At 44.7% G+C, this 17,550-nt stretch overlaps 1 protein-coding gene across 1 annotated transcript in view; it reads right to left on the bottom strand.

The window, feature by feature from the left end:
- Tcf7l1 (transcription factor 7-like 1 (T-cell specific, HMG-box)) overlaps positions 1–17,550 on the bottom strand; it is a gene marked incomplete at its 5' end in the record, with an annotated part of 171,165 nt that overhangs the window by 23,160 nt on the left and 130,455 nt on the right. The window lies entirely within an intron of this gene.

Below are 17,550 nucleotides of genomic sequence, written 5' to 3'. Positions count from 1 at the left end.
CCAGATGACAGACCTGTCTTGGTCCATTTCCATCTCCTACAGTATCACACAGTGCTCTCCAAGATACAATTTCTATAAGACTATCTAGAGAACAAAGGAATTAAAACCTTCAGTATGATGTATTCATGGGTGATTAATTACCGACCTACTTTCAAGGATGCTGATATTTATTATGAAGCTTCTCATCCTCCCCCCCCCTTTTCTCCTTCAAGGCTGGGACTTGATCTCAGTATCTGACACTTGCTTTTACTCATTGGCTAGTGTTCTACCATCTGAGCCAAGCCTCCAGCCTTCCCATCTTTGATAATACTGCCTAGCACCCCATCTTCTGTTATGGGTCAGTGCAAAAACCTACTCCAATGGCAGATCTCTTCTACACTCACCAATGCGTGAACACGCACACATTAATGGAAAAATCTTGTGGTCTTGGCAAGAGTGTGGACACTTTAGGAGCCTGGGAAGGGCCCACCTGGGCTGAGTCCAGCATCCATGGGATCAGGTCTCACTCAGCCAAGGTGGGCCGTGTGATATAGGACAAGAGACGTACTACTTGGAGTCTATTGTCAACAGGAAGGCAAGCTGTTATTACTGCCTTTACTAGTTGTTAGAAGGAGCAGAGGGCAATGCCAGGTATGGAACACAGTACCTGGCATGTGGGAGACTTTTGATAAATGGCAGCTATTGTGTCCATAAGCAAACCATTAGTTTTTGCCAGGAGCCAAAACACACATGTTATCCCAGTGGCAACACTGATGGGATGCTTCTGGGCAGCCGACCAGCAAGGCAGCCTTCTCTGTGGAAACTTCTTGAGACTACTTTGAGAACTAGAGTGCTTGCTATAGGAAATGACAGCTCCAGGAAGTTTCAGAGAGATACAGAATGAAGACCCTGACTCTTCACTAATTCAATTTCAGGGAAGAAATTTAAAAAAATCATAGCAGAGCACCAGTGGCTCATGTCTATCTATTATATCTACTCAGGAGGCTGAGATCTGAAGATCTCAGTTTGAAGCCAGCCCAGGCAGACTAATCCAGGAGACTCCTATCTCTTATCAAATAACCAACAAAAAAAAACAGAAGTGGCGGCGTGGCTCAAGTGGTAGAGCACCAGCTGTGAGGCAGCCTGTATGTTGAGCTTCTTTATAGCAGGATCTTTATGCATACCACCAGACCGCAGTATTTCCTTTGCTCAGATGGGTTTTTCCGTTCTTTGACTATTTGGCCCACCAGAGGCTATATGGATATGCAATGTTCTTCTGTAGAGATTCTGCAGATGGCTAGAACTTATATGTGGGCACCAAACATGAAGAAGAGAGGGGAGGAACATTTGGCCTGTGGGGCATAAAAGGCGCTTGAAATCATCTAGTATGTGATAGAACCGACATATATGCTTTTCAGTGACGGTTCCTCAGCCTGCGTGCCTATGCTGCCAATTCTGTATAGCCTGACAAAGATGGTATTATTATCCAAATGGTCCTTAGCAGAAAAAAGGTTTCCCCACTGAATTCTAGAACATCTGGAACATTTGTTTAAAACACTGCAGTATAAGCTGGATGCTGGTGGCTCACGCCTGTAATCCTAGTTACTCAGGAGGCTCAGATCTGAGGATCACAGTTCAAAGCCAGCCGGGGGAAGGAAAGTCTGTGAGACTTTTATCTCCAATAAACCACCAGAAAACTGGAAGTGGCGCTGTGGCTCAAGTGGTAGGATGCTTGCCTTGAGCTGGAGAGCTGAGGGACAGTTCCCAGGTCCAGAGTTCAAGCCCCATGACCACAGAAAAACAAAGCAAAACATAACAAAACACTGCACTAGGGGCTGGGAAGGTAGCTCAGTGGTAGAGTGCTTGCCTTGCATGCATGAGGCCCTGGGTTCAAGTCCTCAGCACCACATAAACAGAAAAAGCTGGAAGTGGTGCTGTGGCTCAAGTGGTAGAGTGCTAGCCTTGAGCTGAAGAAGTGAAGGACAGCACCCAGGCCCAGAGTTTAAGCCCCAGGACTGGCAAAAGTTTTTTGGTTTTTTTGGTTAGTTCTGGAGCTTGAACTCTGGGCTTGGGTGTGGTCCCTGTGCTCAAAGCTAGGGCTCCACCATTTGAGCCACAGCACCACTTCAGTTTTCTGGTGGTTAATTGGAGACAAGAATCTCATGGGACTTTCCTGCCCAGGCTGGCTTTGAACCATGATCCTTAGATCTCAGCCTCCTGAGTAGCCAGGATTACAGGTGTGAGCCACCGGCTCCCATCTAAAAGATTTTAAAGCAAGATGAGATGGGCTGCAACTGAGTCCCTGAATGGCCAAAATGCCTCTGGATGGCAACTCCAAGTCCTAAGAAATTCCCAAGATCATGAATCAGGGCAACAGGAGCCATGAAGTTCTTTGTCACTTGGGTACCAGGAACTCGGAGGTAGTTGGGCAGTTCTGAGTTCCCAGGTTAGGCCTAGTCCAACATGCAGTGGAAATCAAGCTTTTCTTGGCAGTAATTTCTCAGGTGAGGCCAGCCCCATGATCACCCTGGGGGTAATCACTGATGGGTGGAGTGTGTCTCCAGGGATTAAATGGCACGTGGCTGAACATAGATGCTTTGCTTGATAATAGAATGTGAGTAAATTAAAAATGTTGTTTTCTCCTAGCTTCATCTGGGCTCTATTCAACTGGCAACTTAAGGCTCAGCTCCTGACCAGGATATCATGGCTGGTCCAATGAGGATTTGTACATAGCACCATCCAACTGCCTCCCTTCTGGGATGCCCACTTTACTAATAAAAGTCTAAGGCTGGGCACCAGTGGCTCACGCCTGTAATCCTAGTTACTAAGGAGGCTGAGATCTGAGGATCATGGTTCAAAGCCAGCTCGGGCAGGGAAGCCCACGAAACTCTTATCTCCAATAAACCACCAGAAAGCTGGAAGTGGCGCTGTGACTTAAGTGGTAGTGTGCTTGCCTTGAGCTGAAGAGCTCAGGGACAGTACCCAGGCCCAGAGTTCAAGCCCCACAACCAACAAAAACAACAACTCTGGCCCTATGTGTCATCACTGCAACTGATAGGAATGCAACAGCAGTAGCTACCACTTCTGGAGAGTTTAGAGTCACACCTCCAACGTTTTGTTTTTGTGATGGTTAGTTAGAAACAAGAATCTCAGACTTTTTTCTTTTTTTCTTTCTTTCTTTTTTTTTTTTTTTTTTTGCCTAGGCTGGTTTAAACTGCCATCCTCAGATTTCAGCTTCCTAAGGAGTTAGGATAACTGGTGGGAGCCCTGGCCAAAGGACTCTTCTGATATTCAGAAATAGAAGAAAACCAAACCATAATGGGAGGTGTGAGCATTGTTGATGGACATTTACTATTTAATATGCCATCATGCCTTGTTAGTACAAGACAAGACAAATATGTAGGTTCCCAATCAAAATGAATCTGGGAGATATTTTTTTCTCTTGGGGGAGGAGAGACTGGGTTTCTCCTATTGTGTTTCACAGTTAAGTGGAATAAGGCTGTGGTTTAGAGCATGTCTTTACCTTGTTAAGAAAGGATGACTATGATTCTATTCTTATTTTCACATTGTTTTCACTGGAATAGTTGTTGAATTCTCTCAGTACTCCAAAATGGTCATGTGGTTTCTCTTGTTAGACTCATTCATGAGATGGATGCACAGTAATGGATTTTTATACTAGAGCACTTTCGCATTCCACAAGAGAACCCTTTCAGATTGTGTGGTTTTTTCTTAAGCTATATTGTGGAAGGCCAGTCAGAATGCTTTAGTTTTTTAATTTTTTAGTGCTAGTACTAGGGCTTGAACTCAGGGCCTGGCTCAGGGCCTGGACTGCTTCCCTTGAGCTTCTCCTTTGTACCCCTTTAAGGCTAGTATTCTACCACTTGTGCCATAGCTCCACTTGTGGCTTTCTGGTTAGGAGAGTCCCACAAACTATACTGCCTGGGCTGGCTTTGAATTGAGATCCTCAGATCTAAGCCTCCTGAGTAGCTAGCATTATAGGTGTGAGCCACCAGCGCCCAGAGCTTAAAAAATTTTAGTTCTGCAATCCTAGATAAGGGTGCACAAGCCTTTGTTGTTCTTGTGACATCTGTATTGAGTGTTGCTATCAATGTCATCTTCTGCTCCTTTCTCCTAATGTTCTGGGTCACTTTCAGCTCTTGGGCTCCTTGCTGAATAAACTGAGCACTTGGCCAGGTGGGCTGGTTCCACTTGACTCAGGCAGGCTTGGGAAAGGGTGCCTCTGAGGGATGCTGTCAGTAGAGAGTAGAGCCCTCTTTCCTGCAAGGAGCCAGAGAATCGTCCTACACGATCCCTGCTCTGCTTGGAAACTGAACAGCAGATTAATTGCAGCTGTGCCCTGGAATTTCCCCAACACACAAATCTTCATGATGTAAAACAGCTGGGAGGAAATCCCAGCATGCCCTGTACAGAGGCAGAACTGCCAATGAGCTATGGAGATTAACCCTTTGGCTCCCAGAAGGTAGACAGAGCCCCTTGCTCCAGCCAAATGCGCGAGTGTTCCGGGAAGACATTGTTTCAGAGAAAACTCTAGAAGCAGGGCCTGAGCATGGGAAAACAACAACAAAAAGGGACATACTTACAGTGGGAAGCATGGACACAAGTGATCTCCTAGTGAGAAAACCCCAGCCCTAAAGCTCTCCTCCTGCCACAAGACCTGGAGAGAAAGACATCTTTCCCCAGATTTCCAGTTTCTGTGCTTTTGTAGCAGAAAATGTATGTTCTCATTTTAGGTGGCCAGTCCTTCTTGCCTGTCTGGTCCCCAGTGGTAAATGGGGAGATCTAAACTCTGGAGATCTAAAGCCAGTGCCCCCTCAAGCAAAGAAGCAAAAGAGTTTCTCAAACTTCCCTCTATGGGAAAAGGATCCAAACTCAAACCCCACAGGCAGATGGTTGTTACCACAGTGCCATGGCACTGAGCTCTCCAAATGCTCTCCTCTTCCTTTTAAAGGCAATTGTTAATGTAAAGAATTATATTACAGGGGCTGGGAAGGTGGCTCAGTGGTAGAGCGCTAGCCTTGAGCTGAAGAGCTGAGGGACAGCACCCAGGCCCAGAGTTTAGACCCCATGTCCAGACCAAAAAAAAAAAAATTATATTACAGGTCTGGGAATGTGCCTTAGTGGTAGAGCGCTTGCCTAGCATGCATGAAGCCCTGGGTTCGATTCCTCTGTACCACATAAACAGAAAAAGCCAGAAGTGGTGGTTGTGGCTCTAGTGGCAGAATGCTAGCCTTGAACAAAAGCTCAGGGAAAGTGCCCAGGCCCTGAGTTCAAGCCCCAGGACTGGTGCATAAAAAAATAAAAAATAAATATATTACAGGCTGTGTAGACATAGCCTGTAGTCCTAGTTACTCAGGAGGCTGAGATGTGAGGATGCAGTTCAAAGTCAGCCTGGGGTTGATAAACCTGAGAGCCTCTTATCTCCCTCCAGTCAACCATCAAAAAGCTGGAAGTGAAGCTATAGTGGTAGAACTTTAGTCTTGAGTGAAAAAGCTAAGGGACAGCACTCAGGTCCCGAGTTCAAGACCAAATACCAGCAGAAATAATTGTATTACAAATGAAAAATGTGTTTGTGTGGTGGTGGTGGTGGTGGGGGGAGTGTAGTTGTGGAGGTGGGAGGGAAGGGATGGTAGGGGAAAAACAAAGGAGGAGGCAACAATACTTGATAAGAAATGTACTCATTACTTTGCTCGTGTAACTATAGCCCCTTTGTACAGTATTTTCACAATAAAAAACTTATTTTTAAAAAAAGATTGAAAAAGAAGAGAAAAACAACAAATAAAAAATGTGAAGAAACAATCACTATCTCCTCATGCCTCACAATACCACACTTCAGGCACCAAGAGCTTCCTACCACAGCCAGGGCCTGCCCAGCTCCAGCAGTAGTTCAGCTTCCTGAAAACCAACCAACTAGATCCTTCCTGCTTAAAAGTCGTCTCATGGTGGTTTCTGTGGTCAAGGGATAAGCTCCACACTCCCCAGTAATCCAGTGTCACACCATCCTTAGCCTCTGCCCCTCTGTGTCCCCCAAACCAGCTGTATTCACTCCCTGCCAGCCTCAAATGTGCCAAATGGCTCTGCTGCTCCCTGGCCGGCTATATCTTTTACTCTTGGGACACTAAAATCCAGATCCAAGGTCACTTTCTGATACTCACTAGCCCCTTTCTCCCACTTGGGCCTGACGTGTCCCTTGACACTTGCATGCTTTACCTCGTCCCATGAGCTGAGCCCCAGGTTCCATCTCTTGTGCCCATGCGCAAGGCAGCCCATCTCACTTTTTCCTTTCTGTGGCAGTACTGGCGTTTGAATTTGGGGGCTCAAATTTGCTAGGCTGACACACACACCCAGCTCTTTTTTGCATTATTATTTTTTAAATAGTAGCTTGTTTTTTCCAGGACTGTGATCATCCCTTAGACTGTGATCTTCCTGCCTGCTGTTTCCCATGTTGCTGGGATTATAGGCATGAGCCACTTCTCCCAGTCTTCTGTTTCTGTTTGGAGCTACTGGTCCTCATCAGTAACTGGTTTTCTCCAGAACTGGCATAGTACAGTCCAGGATATACAGAGGCAGAACACAGGCCATGGTGCTCAGATCTGCCAGATCCTAGAGGCCTGTTTAAGATCCTTCATCTTAACTGCAACCCCTCTCTGTACATCACCTTTATAACGAAAATAAAAATTTTAAAAAAGATCCTTTATCTTCTGAGGAAATGGACACAAATTGCTCTAAGTCTGAAAAATGCAACTACTATGAACAATCACCTCAGTAGCATGGATACAGAAATGCTTCCCCCAAGTGGGAAAAAGTGCTTATTTTTCACTGAAGAAGACCAAGTCTCAGTCTTAGGAACCTAGTTACCAAACAAAACAGATGAAGCAAAAAGCTCTAGGGGCAAAAGGTCAGGCTTCCACTCTGGTCCCTTAGTTTCTTTTCTAAAGTGAGTAGTCTGAGCATTCGCAGAAATTGAACAAATGGCAACAAATCCAAATAGAATCTGTTTGTTTTACCTGAGGATGGATGGGTGTGACCTTCTTGAAGTTTGTTGACAGCTAAGTTCTTGCAAATAAATCCCATTTATAAGCCTGTAATGCTCTACCATAAACTACTTTTGAACTTAATATGAGAGATATACTTTTATGTGGCAGTTATTTAAAACCACACTTTTGTAGCATTTTAAAGCCAAACAAAGTCACTTTTCCCACTCCTACTTGTCACAGAATTTAGTCAACAAATATTTTTAAGCTCCACCCACAGCATATCTTCACAGACAAGTTCCAAAAATATGTCATGACTGAATAGTAAATTTAAAAAAAAAAGTGGGTTGGCAAAGTTTCAGATTCCTCATAAATACTTATTACCCTTACATCTTCCATCTTGTTCCAAATCACTTCAAACTATATTCTCTTCTCCCATTCTAGAGGAACTGGCAGTGTTTTTGCGGGGGTTAGTCATGGGGCTTGAATGCAGGGCCTAGGCACTATCCCTGAGCTCTTTACTATACCATTTTGAGCCACAGATCCACTTGGAGGGTTTTCTGGTAGTTAATTGGAGATTGTCCCATGGACTTTCCTGCCCTGGCTGGCTTTAAACTGTGATCCTTAGATCTCAGTCTCCTGAGTAGCTAGGATTACAGGTGTGAGCCACCAGTGCAAAACTGCCAGTTCTGCCACTTAACCAAATGTTTGTTTTAGAAAGTATGCTATCCCTCAAGTCCAATTTTTAGTGGTAAAAGAGCAGAGTACAGGAGGCAAGAGAGCAGGGGTCAAGGCCCTTCCTAACCTCTTTGGACTTAAATCATCTCACCTTTATAATAGGGTATTTTACCTCATCAATCTCAAGGTAGGATCTGGACCAGATGGCTTGCTAGAGAATTAAAAAAAAAAAAATCAGATGCAGCTGTGGCCTAAAAACCAAGACTGTGTTTTTGAAGTGCTCAGTGAGTTTGTGGTCAGGAATACTAGTTTGGAAAAGGTGAGAAAAGACCTCACCTCTCAGAATGTCTGTTCCTCACCTATAAAGTGAACACCCGTAACCTCCTGGGAATGAACTCATCTGAGTGTGGTCATAATACTTGGGAAGAGAAAACAGACTGCTGGGTATATGCAAAACAGACAAACAAACAAACAAACAAACCCAACAACAATAAAGCCCCACAAGAAGTGAAGATCCTTTCTCTTCCCAGTTTCTCGGGTGACTGAAGTGGGAAGACTGGTTGAGGCCGGGAGTTCAAGCCCAGCTTAGGCAACATGGCCAGGTCCCATCTCTAAAGAAGAAAAAAGGGGGAGAAAAAGAAAAGGGAAGAAATAAAGATAATACTAAAAAAGAGAAAAGAAAAATGTGTCTGGGGGAGAATGACGAAGGAGTGACACTGATCAAGATGCGCTGTAGCCACAAACTGACATGTTAAATTGAAGCCCTTTTGAGCTTGGCACCAGTTGCTCACACCTAGCTACTCAGGAGGCTGAGATCTGAGGATAGTGGTCCAATGCCAGATGGGGAAAAAAAGTCCCTGTGAAACTCTTATCTCCAATAAACTACTCAGAAAACGCTGTGGCCTGAGTAAAAGAAACTCAGGGACATCACCCAGGCCCTGAGTTTAAGCCCCAGGACTGACAAAAAAAAAAAAAAAAAAAGAAAGAAAGAAAGAAAAGAAACCCTTTTGTGTTACAACTATTTCAAGATAATAATAATAACAGTATACTTAAAATGTGTTTAGTCACTGAAGCTAGGCAGGCACCCTACCACTTGAGCCAACTCCCTGCTAAAAATTTCTTACCAATTGGCTCTCTTAAAAAAAAAAATAACACCAAACCCTTCCTTTGTGGCATTTGCTGGTCCCCATGGTGCAAATCTCACTGAGTCTGATTTCAAGGTGCCATGTGAGTCACAAAGGACAAAGTTGGGAAGAGCTGCTAACTGGTCTGGTATCAGCTGTCTGTGGTAGGTACATACCACAGGCCACGCTGCAGGCAGGAGCAGAGGGGGTTTGGGTCTGCCCCCATAGCTAAAGCTGTTAGCTTCATTTGCCAGTGGCTGGAAAACTGACACATACAGTCTTCAGCTGACATGGGCCTCTCAATGGAGGCTTGTCTTTCTGATAGCTGTAGGGGAAACTGTCCCCAGAGCACATGGCCACATAGTGGTCTGTCTGAGGGGGTCTCTGGAGCCCTGAGCACTTAAGTTCACCTTGTTTTGGGTGAATCTGGATGAGCCAGCCCGGGCAGGAAAGCCCATGAGACTCTTCTCTTATCTCCAATTAACCACCAGAAAACCCGAAGTGACTGCTGTGGCTCAAAGTGGTAGAGTGCTAGCCCTGAATGAGAGAGCTCAGGGACAGCGCCCAGGCCTTGAGTTAAAGCCCCATAAGCAACAAAAAATAAAAATTAAGAAAAATCTATCTGTATAAGAGCCATTTTATTGTTCTCAAACAAGTAGACAGTTCTCTGTCTTGTCCTGAAATGAATACCTCCATGGCCTCCTTGAACACTCACCATTTTGTTTTATTTGAATTGCATTTCTAGCTGTCTGGGGAATGATGAGGTATCAGGTATACACATTTAGGTTTTGAATATCACACAACTTGTTACAATCAACACTGCTATCAGCAAGAGGAGAGAGTTTGCATCCCAGTATCTCAATCCACGTAAAGGTCTTGAATGTTTTTAGCTTTGCCAGATTACAGGTTAAAAAAAGTATGTCAGTAGTTTCAATTTGTGTTTCTCTTGTGTGTGTGTGTGTGTGTGTTTGTTGGTCGTGGGCCTAGGTAATTCATCTCAAGGCTAGCACTCTACCACTTGAGCCACAGCGCCACTTCTGCCTTTTTCTGCTTATGTGGTGCTGAGGAATCGAACCCTGGGCCTCATGCATACAAGGCAAGCACTCTACCACTGAGCCACCTTCCAGGCCCTCTCTTGTTTAAGTGAGTGAGGCTGGAAATGATCAGATATACTGCTAGCCATTTGAAGGAGAGAAAAGAGCCAGGTGGGGCACATGGAAGTGGGCGGGCTTCTGGTCTGTTGAGGACTGCAATAGGGAGTGAGTGTTCACTGCAGGTTGAGAAGTGGCATCTTGGAGACCATAGGGGAGGGGGTCTTTGTGGCTCTTTGCAAGTGACCAGAGGACTATGCAACCTCTCAATGCACTTGGCCTTCACGGAGAAGAGGGCAGCTCTGATAAGAGCTGAGGACCCTGTCTGTGGGCTCTGTAAGGGTGAGGAGGAAGATGGGGAGGGGAGGCCAAGAAGCCACTGCTGGTGGCAGGGTGAATACTTTTCTCACTCTCCTTCCCGCCCTTCCCAATATCTGCACAGGCAGCTTCCATTTCCTGTTGTGGCTCCTCACTCCTGGCAGCCTGACTTCAGTCCCGGATCCTTTACTATCCCTGTCTACCCGGTGTTTCTGTAGACACTGTACTTTCTTTGCAAGGCCATGTCTGGCAGCTCAGGGGAAATATGTTTCCTGCCTGAAGTCTTCTCTTCCCTTCTCCCCTGCAGATGGCTTCAGGTTCTGTGTGCCTTCTAGTGGGCTGGTCTGCACTTAGGGATGAAGTGTTCAGTGAGAAAAGCCAGTTACAGGGTCTGAAGGTGCAGCTGCCAAAATGATATCATAGAGCTTTAACATTTCAGGCAATTTTTGTTCTTGCACTTTTCTTCACTTAGAATTTTTAAAATAATAATCATGTATTATTTATTATCAGTAATGCTATTAAAAGTAACCCGAGATTAACATTTTTCATCCTCAGACTTCTTCACTGTGCTTTTAGTTTTCTCAACCAGAAACCTCTCATTGGCCACTAAGTTCTATGGAGTTTATCACCTCTCCCTCCCTCCTTCCTTCCTCCCCTCTCTGTTTCTCTCTCCCCCCCTCTGTCCGTCTGTCTGTCTGTCCGTCCGTCCGTCTGTCTCTCTCCAGGAGGGGGTGGTAGTACTGGGATTCGAACTCAGGGCCTCACACTTGCTAGGCAGGTGGCTCCATCACTTGAGTCATAGGCAGCCTTAGGATTCTAGACATCTTCAGATGTCCCATCTTGCTGTGGGCCACTCAGCAACTTCCTGCCTGCAGCTGGAGGCTGATACCTTCCTTGGAGGAACTTAGGGGTAGAACCTGGTTTGAAGGGGTCAGGTAGTGGGTTGCATTAGCAAGTAGTTTTTTTTTTTAATTGTTATTATAAAGGTGATGTAAAGAGGTAGATACAGTTACATAAGTCAGAAACATTTCTTTTTGGACAGTGTCAGCCCTTCCCTGGTGCATTAGCAAGTTTTCCCTCTTTGGATGGACAAAAAAATCTGTTGTCTGTGTGAAGGAAAAAGGGGTAGGTAGTTGGAAATAAAAGGGTTCTAAATTCACTCTCCTCAGTATTAGCCACTGCGTCTGCCCTTATCCCCATTTCTACCAGTTCATCCTTCATTTACCTTTAGAAATATCTTCCCAAAGCCGGGCACTGGTGGCTCATGACTGTAATCCTACTACTCAGAAGGCTGAGATCTGAGGAGTTCGGTTCAAAGCCAGCCCTGGCAGGAAAGACTGTGAGACTCTTCTCTCCAATAAACCACTAGAAAACCAGAAGTGGCGCTGTGGCTCAAGTGGTAGAGCACTTGCCTTGAGCTGAAGAGCTGAGGGCCAGCGCCCAGGCCCAGAGTTCAAGCCCCACACCCGAAAAAAAAAATCTTCCCAAAATATAAACATATTCAATAGTTTATTTGAAAATAAAGAGGCTCTGCACTTTTGCAAAACGAATCCAGGGATGATGACTTTGTGTAGAGAGCACTCATAAACATTTTATGTGTGTGTGTGCTCAAATACTGGGACTTGAACTCAGAGCCTAGGCACTGTCCATTAGCTTTTTCTCTCAAGGCTGGCACTATAATATTTGAGCCACAGATATACTTCTGGCTTTTTGGTGGGTAATTGGAGATAATAGTCTCACAGACTTTCCTGCCTGGGCTAGCTTCAAAGCACTATCCTCAGATTTTGGCCTCCTGAGTAGCTGGATGGCAAGTATAAGCCGTCAGTGTTCAGCTGAGCACTCAATGTTTAGTAAGTACAGATATGGAAAGAAGGTGGTTGTTTATGGCATGATATGTCAGATTTTTTTAATGTACAAAAATAACAAGATCCAATCAGGAAGGATTACAGGAGCAGGGCTTCCTGTAGAAAGCTACAAGTTTTCACCTTAGAAGAGGCATCTGAGCTGAGAAATGCAGGCAAGACACTCTGCTGCAGTCATTTTAATTCTTCTTCTTTTTCTATTTTTTTGGCCGGTCATGGGGCCTGAACTCTGGGCCTGGGCGCTGTCCCTCAGCTCTTCAGCTCAAGGCTAGTGCTCTATCACTTGAGCCACAGTGCCACTTCCAGCTTTTTCTGCGTATATGGTGCTGAAGAACGTATGCAAGGCAAGCATTTCTACCATTGAGCCACCTTCCCAGCCCTTCATTTTAATTCTTAATATTTTCTCTGGGAAGTGGTGCTGTGGCTCAAGGGGTAGAGTGCTAGTCTTGAGCGAAAGCAGCTCAGGGATCAGTGCCCAGGCCCTGAGTTCAAGCCCCAGGACTAGCCGAAAAAAAAGAAAAAGAAAGAAAGAAAGGAAGGAAGGGAGGGAGGGAGGGAGGGAGGGAGGGAGGGAGGGAAAGGAAGGGAGGGAGGGAGGGAGAAAGGGAGGGAGGGAGGGAGGGAGGGAAAATAATTTTTTTTCTGATGTGATCATACTGATTCTTGTGTATAAAGCAGAAGCAGATTCTGTCTTCCCCCCTCTTTCCCCCCCCTCTCCCTCATGCTGGTCCTAGGGCTTAAACTTGGGGTTTGGGAGCTTTGTCAAGGCTGGTCCTTATCCAGGGTTTTGGGGGTTAATTGTAGATAAGAGCCTGAGTAGCTAGGATTACAGGTGTGAACCACTGGTGCCTGACACTCTTCTCATTTCAAAAAGAAGGAACTAAGTCAGCATCGTGGTGCACACCTGTAATCCCAGCACTCAAGAGGCTGAAGCAGGAGGACCTCACGCTTGAGGCCAACCTGGGCTACATAATGTGACCCTGTCTCAGAAAACGAAAATGGAAAAAATTTACAAAGGGAAGTGGAGCTTTCTGGAAGCTCCTGCATTTAGCTATGGCCAGTCACCTAAAATAGTTGATACTGGCACAGAATGCAGGGCTTTGGTCTTTGATGGATGACTTGAAGGGCACAAGGACATGAATTTTTCTTTCTAAAGTTTTCACGTAACCTCGGAGCTTTGGAAGAGCAACCGTGGAGCATAGGTGTGTACTTATCTGCCCTGCCACCAAATCATCGTTCATTTCCTGCCTCTGCCAGGCAGGGCCTCGGGACACACAACACAGTAATGCCAAGCAGCCACTAACAGTTGATGAAAATCACTCTGTAAGGTGCAGATACTTATTCTGTCTGATTTAGTCCTGAATGTAGATAATGGATTTTCTGTCTGGACAGCTGGAGCAGGAATAGATCCAGGGAAATGTTCTCTCTTGGCTGGCACAATGAAGAGTGAAGAATTAGTTCCTGGAAAGGGGTGATGGCTCCAGAGAGAACGTGACTAGATGGTACCAGTCATAATTTTCAGAGTCCATTGACCAAAAGCAGGCCTGGGAATTCTGAACTTTATGGATTTTCCCTTGTGGGAGAAGGAGCTGGAAAGCATCCCAGGTATTGAGGAGAAAGGAAGCAGGATCTGTGCAGAATCAATGGGGAACAGGAAGTGTTTATCTGGAGCCAGTAAAACATGCAACACAAAAGAGCAGCCAGGCAGCCTGGAGCTGCCTCCCAGCAAACAGAGCTTTGAGGGGCCCCTCTCAGAGCATTCTCCATGGCTCCTCCCTGCCCCGTCCAGGGGCTGGCCAAAGTCAACAACTCCTTCCTATAGAAGTTACCCCTCCACAGGTGGGCTGTTCCAGAAGAGGCCTCTGATCCCAAAGGAAGGAGAGTAAGGGATGCCTTGGCCACCTCTACATGGGGCCATGGCTCCTGATGGAGGAGCTACAGCATGGCCCTCTGTACCGTATCCTGGCACATGTATATCCTGGCTTCCAGATTAAGATAGAACATTTACCCTGAAGGGAGGGCATGGGAGATGGTGGTCATAATAGCTAAGATACTTCATGTGTATTATCCAACACTGAATGTAGGCCTTTGGTCCGTTTTTTTTTTTTTTGAGTGTTTCTCACAATTCCAAACTCAATGCATACCTAAATTGCTTATTTTCATAAACACTAAAGTATATAGGTTTAGTATCTGTATTTACATATTATAAAAAAGCTTTGATTTCCTGGACACTGCTGCTTACAGTAAAGGTCTCTTTAGAAGGTCGGAAAGATTGAGCCAGATGTCAGTGGCTCACACTTGTAAATCCTAGCTACTCAGGAGGTTGAGATCTGAGAATCAACATTTGAAGCCAGCCCCGGTATTGACGTCTATGAGACTCTTACTTTTGATTAAGCACGAAAATGGTCAGAAATGGAGCTGTGGTTCAAGTGGTAGAGTGTCAACCTTGAGCGTAAAAGCTAAGGGACAGCACTTAGGACCAGACTTCAAGCCTCAGGATTGGCACAGGGGGGAAAAGAAAAAGTAGGAATAAATGAATTTGCTCAAAGAAGAATATGAAGTAAATAGTGTAGGTGGTATGTGGGAAAGATTATGCAAATAAGCAACATCTGGGAAAGATTGTTGGGAGTCACGTGTTTTCAGTCATCCGGAGCCTAAAGCATATTATGGTTAAGGGTAATCCTTAGAACTGGAAGAAGAGGCTCTGCACACAATCCCCAAAGCCTGCATGTCCTCAAGATGCCAAAACTCCCTTTCCAAATTGCTTCTCATATCGATTCCATCATCCGCAAATCTACTATCCTCTGTGCAACTAGGCCAAAATACCTTACCCTCCACCTGCTCTCTCATTCGTCCATCAAGTTCTATCCCATGGAGTATGCAGAGATTTTTCCACCCCTAGATGGCTTCCTACTGCTCTCTACTGCTCTCTTGCTTGCTTCAGTCCCTACTCTGAGCCAGTGACACATTCTACTGCCCACAGGCTTCTTGCTCCCAGCTAGGCTTGTATTTGCTCTTTTCCCTATGTGCTTCTAAAGGCAGGAATCCAACTCATGTTTTCCCTTGGTCCTCCCAGCCCGTGGCCCAGCACACTACTTGTAAGAAGACATTTCAGGAGTGACTGACTGAGAGGTGAAAGTGTTCCTCTCCAAAGTACTATCTGTCAACAAAGATGGAAATGTCAGATCCAAAGCCTGCTAGTGACTGCTCCTGAGGCTGCTGCCATTCTGGTTGACAAACAGTGAAAGCAGTTAAACTGCCAAGAGTGGTCTCACTGCGGGTGAGTGGTCTACTCACCAAACAGGACTCCATTCAATAGTTACTGAGCTGGACATGGTAGTACATGCTTGTAATCCTCCCACTTGGAAGCAGAGGCAAGAGAACTGAGTTTGAGGCCAGCTTAGGCTAAGTATGGAGATCCTTTAAAACAAAAACAACAAGGGCTGGGAAAGTAGTCAGTGGTAGCAGAGTGCCTCCCTATGTATGATCCTTCATATTGAAAAAAAAATAGATATCATAATCTACATCCACGTATTTTTATATTTTCCATACAGTTCATACATTGATTACAAACACTAAATGAACACAGCCCTAACCACCTGTGGATTTCACGTCCATAGGTTCAGTATCTATAGGATTCTACCAACTACACTTCACTGTCACGGGTTCAACTGCATATATAGTGTGATGCAGTCAAGCCCATTGTGGTTGTGTCTACACAGAATGAGTGCAGATTTTCTACGCCATCATCACTGTTATCCTGCATAGCTTTATGTTAGGTATTTAGGTATTTCAAGAACTGAGAGCTGACTTAAGGCGTATGGGAGGATATGCCTAGGCTATATATAAATATTACGCTATTGTATCTAAGAGAGTTGAATACGACTGCATTTTGGTATCCAGGAAGACTAAAAACAAATTCCCCTCAGATACCAAGGGACAACTAAGTATCTAACTCTCTGTAGCTGGGGACTATGATGTTTACGTCATATTTTTTCTGCCTTATGGAAAGCAACCTTTTGTTGTTGTTTGTTTTTTTGTCGGTTGTGGGGGCTGAACTCTGGGCCTGGGCGCTGTCCCTCAGCTCTGCAGCTCAAGGCTAGTGCCCTACCACTTGAGCCACAGCGCTACTCCCAGCTTTTTTTTTTCCTGCTTATGTGGTGCTGAGGAATCGAACCTACGGCCTCAGACATGCAAGGCAAACACTCTACCACTGAGCCTTCTTCCCAGCCCCAGAAGTGTTTTTTTTTTTTAAATTTGTATTCTTTGGTATCAATAGTATTCTAGGTAAGCAAAAAGGTCTGTGCAAAAGCCAATGACAGCACACAAGATTTGCACAAAAGGAATGCTTTCTTTAAAGATAACATTTGTTGATTGGATAACTTGGGGCAGGGACTCACCTAGGCTATTCCATGTGTTATTTTATTTAGTCCTCATGGCTTTCTAAGTTGATGTCACTGTTGTCCCCTTCATCCTCAGGGACTACCGTACAGAGAAGTTAAGTAACTTGCCAAAGTCCTGTCTCATCTACCAGTACTCAGAAGAGACTTCCGAAGCCTACCCTGGAATTCCTCAGACAAGGGCACGCAAGCCACAGGGTTAACTCGTCCCACCATTGTTAGAAGCATTAGTAGAGACTGGAGTAGAACAACCTAGATGTGCTGGCCCCTGGCTGCAAAGCAGTTATGATGGCTCGAGTTACTTTTTTTTTTAAGTATTATATAAACTATAGGGGCAAATGTAAAATTAATTGGAGGTGAGATATTGATGCAAACAAACCCATATTATGAATGCCAATCTGAAGTCATAAAACACAGAACAAAAGAACAATTGTATTATTCAAGAGTTCACTATGGCTAAACTGGAAGGCACTCTGAGTAGGCTCAACAGCTCTACACTGCCCCCTGGTGGTTCCCATGCACCCACTGGAAGCATGTTAGGCTAATGAACAAAGAGCCAAGATAAGAATACCAGCCATACTGAAAATCCCAGTAGTAATCAGCCAGGGGACCTGGTGATTAAGTGAGCAAAGATCCTCTAGACTGGGCAGCAAGCAATCAAGGAAAATATTTGGGTTCTACTTCCACTTGCTTGTAGAATTCGAGACAAAGAAGTTATGAACTTAGTAATAAGGTAACTACTTTTAGTCTGTCAAGTTGGCAAAGGACCTTTTTTTTAAAATTTTCCTCTTTAATTACCATGGGCATTTTTTCATACCTTGTTGTTGGGAGAATAAATTAGTAAATCATTTCTTGTGCAATTTGGAGATATGTATCAAGTCTTCCAAAGCTCACCACCTTTAGGAATATATCCTAAGGAAATAATTAAGAATGTGAACAAAATCCAACTGCAAGAATGTTCACTAAAGAGCTGTTTATAATAGTCAAAAGATATTAAATACCTTGTCACAATTATGTTATTTGAATTTAAGTAGTAGTTGGAAACTACTGCTTAACTACACATTCTTGTTTCATTTTAGTTTCCAAGATAGGCTGTATAGCTCTTC

This window comes from Dipodomys ordii, unplaced genomic scaffold (genome assembly GCF_000151885.1).
Source record: "Dipodomys ordii isolate 6190 unplaced genomic scaffold, Dord_2.0 Scaffold212, whole genome shotgun sequence".
Classification (NCBI taxonomy): domain Eukaryota; kingdom Metazoa; phylum Chordata; class Mammalia; order Rodentia; family Heteromyidae; genus Dipodomys; species Dipodomys ordii.
This window is presented reverse-complemented; position numbering and strand designations above follow the sequence as displayed.